Below are 4,721 nucleotides of genomic sequence, written 5' to 3'. Positions count from 1 at the left end.
ACTTTAATGCACCAAATTCCAATTTCCATAGAAGAAGCATCTCCATCCCTACCATTGGAGAAAACAATTTTGAGCTTAAGCCTCAACTAGTTTCTCTGATGCAACAAAACTGCAAGTTTCATGGACTTCCATCTGAAGATCCTTTTCAGTTCTTAACTGAATTCTTGCATATATGTGATACTGTTAAGACTAATGGAGTAGATCCTGAAGTCTACAGGCTCATGCTTTTCCCATTTGCTGTAAGAGACAGAGCTAGAATATGGTTGGATTCTCAACCTAAAGATAGCCTGAACTCTTGGGATAAGCTGGTCACGGCTTTCTTAGCCAAGTTCTTTTCTCCTCAAAAGCTCAGTAAGCTTAGAGTGGATGTTCAAACCTTCAGACAGAAGGAAGGTGAATCCCTCTATGAAGCTTGGGAGAGATACAAGCAACTGACCAAAAAGTGTCCTTCTGACATGCTTTCAGAATGGACCATTCTGGATATATTCTATGATGGTCTGTCTGAATTAGCTAAGATGTCATTGGATACTTCTGCACGTGGATCTATTCACCTAAAGAAAACACCTGCAGAAGCTCAAGAACTTATTGACATGGTTGCTAACAACCAGTTTATGTATACTTTTGAGAGGAATCCTATGAGTAATGGGACGTCTCAGAAGAAGGGAGTTCTTGAAATTGATACTCTGAATGCCATATTGGCTCAAAATAAAATATTGACCCAGCAAGTCAATATGATTTCTCAGAGTCTGAATGGAATGCAAGTCGCATCCAACAGTACTCAAGAGGCATCTTCTGAAGAAGAAGCTTATGATCCTGAGAACCCTGCAATAGCAGAGGTAAATTATATGGGTGAACCTTATAGAAACACCTATAACCCCTCATGGAGAAATCACCCAAATCTCTCATGAAAGGATCAACAAAAGCCTCAACAAGGCTTTAATAATGGTGGAAAAAACAGGTTTAACAATAGTAAACCTTTTCCATCATCCACTCAGCAACAGACAGAGAATTCTGAGCAGAATCCATCTAGCTTAGCAAATTTAGTCTCTGATTTATCTAAAGCCACTGTGAGTTTCATGAATGAAACAAGGTCTTCCATTAGAAATTTGGAGGCACAAGTGGGCCAGCTGAGTAAGAAGATCACTGAAACCCCTCCTAGTACTCTCCCAAGCAATACAGAAGAGAATCCAAAGAGAGATTGCAAGGCCATAGATATAACCATCATGGCCGAATCCAAGGAGGAAGGGGAGGACGTGAATTCCAAGGAGGAAGACCTCCTGGGACGTCCATTGATCAACAAGGAGTTTCCCTTTGAGGAACCAAAGGACTCTAAGGCTCATCTAGAGACCATAGAGATTCCATTAAACCTCCTTACGCCCTTCATGAGCTCTGATGAGTATTCCTCTTCAGAAGAGAATGAGGATGTTACTGAAGAGCAAGTTGCCAAGTTCCTTGGTGCAATCATGAAGCTAAATGCCAATTTATTTGGTAATGAGACTTGGCAAGATGAACCTTCCCTGTTCACCAATGAACTAAATGCATTGGATCAACTGAGATTGCCTCAGAAGAAACAGGATCCTGGAAAGTTCCTAATACCTTGTACCATAGGCACCATGACCTTTGAGAAGGCTCTATGTGACCTTAGGTCAGGAATAAACCTCATGCCACTCTCTGTAATGGAGAAACTGGGAATCTTTGAGGTACAAGCTGCTAGAATCTCATTAGAGATGGCAGAAAATTCCAGAAAATAGGCTTATAGACAAGTAGAGGACGTGTTGGTAAAGGTTGAAGGCCTTTACATCCCTGCTGATTTCATAATCCTGGATACTGGGAAGGATGAGGATGAATCCATCATTCTTGGAAGACCCTTCCTAGCCACAGCAAGAGCTGTGATTAATGTAGATAGAGGAGAATTGATCCTTCAACTGAATGAGGACAACCTTGTGTTTAAAACTCAAGAATCTCCTTCTGTAACAATGGAGAGGAAGCATAGAAAGGTTCTCTCAGTACAGAGTCAACTAAAGCCCCCACAGTCAAACTCTAAGTTTGGTGTTGGGAGGCCTCAACCAAACTCTAAGTTTGGTGTTGAACTCCCATATCCAAACTCTAAGTTTGGTGTTGGGAGTCTATAAAATTGACCTGATTCACCTGTGTGGCTCCATGAGAGCCCATTGTCAAGCTATTGACATTAAAGAAGCGCTTGTTGGGAGGCAACCCAATTTTTATTTATCTAATTTTAATTTTATTTTATTGTTCTTTCATGTTTTATTTGGTTCATGATCATGTGGAGTCACAAAATAAATACAAAAATTAAAAACAGAATCAAAAATAGCAGAAGAAAAATCACACCCTGGAGGAAGGGCTTACTGGCGTTTAAATGCCAGTAAGGAGCATCTGGCTGGCGTTCAACGCTAGAACAGAGCATGGATCTGGCGTTGAACGCCCAAAACAAGCAGCATCCTGGCGTTCAGATGCCAGGAATGCACACTGAGGAAAGCTGGCGCTTAACGCCAGAAACAAGCATAGAATTGGCGTTCAACGCCAGAAACATGCTGTATCTGGGTGCTGAACGCCCAGAACAAGCACCAATTCGGCGTTTAAACGCCAGAATTGCATGCAAATGCATTTTACATGCCTAATTGGTACAGGGATGCAATTCCTTGACACCTCAGGATCTGTGGACCCCACAGGATCATCTCAGCATCTGTGGACCCCACAAGATCCCCACCTACTTCCACTCATACTCTTCCCTCTTCTCATTCATCCTCTCTTCCCAATAAACACCCTTTCCCAAAACCCTTCACCAATCACCTCAAACTCTCTTCCTAACTACCCCTTCACCACTCACATCCATCCACTCTTCTCCATAAACCTACCTCATAAACCCCACCTACCTTCAAAATTCAAAATCACTTTCCCACCCAAACCCACCCTAAATGGCCGAACCTAACCCCTCTCCCTCCACTATATAAACCCCTCTATTCTTCTTCATTTTCACACAACACAACCCTCTCTTCCTCTTCTTGGCCGAAACACAAACCTCTCTCCCTCTCCTCCATTTCTTCTTCTTCATCTTTTCTTTCTTCTCTTACTCGAGGGCGAGCAATATTCTAAGTTTGGTGTGGTAAAAGCATAAAGCTTTTTGATTTTCCATTACCATTGATGGCACCTAAGACCGGATAATCCTCTAGAAAAGGGAAAGGGAAGACAAAAGCTTCCACCTCCGAGTCATGGGAGATGGAAAGATTCATCTCCAAAGCCCATCAAGACCACTTCTATGATGTTGTGGCCAAGAAAAAGGTGATCCCCGAGGTCCCTTTCAAACTCAAGAAAAATGAGTATCCGGAGATCCGACATGAGATCCAAAGAAGAGGTTGGGAAGTTCTAACAAACCCCATCCAACAAGTCAGAATTCTAATGGTTCAAGAAGTCTATGCTAATGCATGGATCACTAGGAACCATGATCAAAGTAAGAACCCGAACCCAAAGAATTATCTCACCATGGTTCGGGGGAAATACTTAGATTTTAGTCCAGAAAATGTGAGGTTGGCGTTCAACTTGCCAATGATGGAAGAAAACGCACGCCCCTACACAAGGAGAGTCAACTTTGATCAAAGATTGGACCAAGTCCTCATGGACATATATGTGGAAGGAGCTCAATGGAAGATTGACTCAAAAGGCAAACCGGTTCAACTGAAAAGACTGGACCTTAAGCCTGTAGCTAGAGGATGGTTGGAGTTCATTCAACGCTCAATCATTCCCACTAGCAACCGGTCTGAAGTTACTATAGACCGGGCCATCATGATCCATAGCATCATGATTGGAGAAGAGGTGGAGGTTCATGAGATTATACCTCAAGAACTCTAAAAGGTGGCTGACAAGTCCTCCACTATGGCAAGGTTAGCTTTTCCTCACCTCATTTTCCATCTATGCAATTCGGCTGGGATTGACATAGAGGGAGATATCCTCATTGATGAGGACAAGCCCATCACTAAGAAAAGGATGGAGCAAACAAGAGAGCCTATTCATGGATCTCAAGAGACGCATGAAGAAGCTCATCACCAAGAAATCCCTGAGATGCCTCAAGGGATGCACTCTCCTCCACAGAATTTTTTGGAGCAAATCAACACCTCCCTAGGAGAATTAAGTTCCAATATGGGACAATTAAGGGTGGAACATCAAGATCACTCCATCATCCTCCATGAAATTAGAGAAGATCAAAGAGCAATGAGGGAGGAGCAACAAAGACAAGGAAGAGATATAGAAGAGCTCAAGGACATCATTGGTTCCTCAAGAAGAAAACGCCACCATCACTAAAGTGGACTCATTCCTTGTTCTTAAAATTTTCTGTTTTTCGTTCTCTTTATGTTAAGTGCTTATCTATGTTAGTGTCTTATTACATGATCATTAGTATTTAGTAACTTTGTCTTAAAGTTATGAATGTCCTATGAATCCATCACCTCTCTTAAATGAAAAATGTTTTTAATTCAAAAGAACAAGAAGTACATGAGTTTCGAATTTATCCTTGAACTTAGTTTAATTATATTGATGTGGTGATAATACTTTTTGTTTTCTGAATGTATGCTTGAACAGTGCATATCTCTTTTGAAGTTGTTGTTTATAAATGTTAAATATGTTGGCTCTTGAAAGAATGATGACAAGGAGACATGTTATTTGATAATCTGAAAAATCATAAAAATGATTCTTGAAGCAAGAAAAAT

General features: G+C 41.3%; 1 non-coding gene across 1 annotated transcript; it reads right to left on the bottom strand.

The window, feature by feature from the left end:
• Window positions 1–353: 353 nt before the first annotated feature.
• LOC112787270 (small nucleolar RNA R71) lies at window positions 354–461 on the bottom strand. The gene has a single exon (XR_003194692.1). It is a non-coding gene; the product is annotated as a small nucleolar RNA R71 (small nucleolar RNA).
• Between the last annotated feature and the right edge of the window lie 4,260 nt (window positions 462–4,721).

The sequence above is a fragment of the Arachis hypogaea genome, chromosome 20 (genome assembly GCF_003086295.3).
Source record: "Arachis hypogaea cultivar Tifrunner chromosome 20, arahy.Tifrunner.gnm2.J5K5, whole genome shotgun sequence".
NCBI lineage: Eukaryota > Viridiplantae > Streptophyta > Magnoliopsida > Fabales > Fabaceae > Arachis > Arachis hypogaea.
This window is presented reverse-complemented; position numbering and strand designations above follow the sequence as displayed.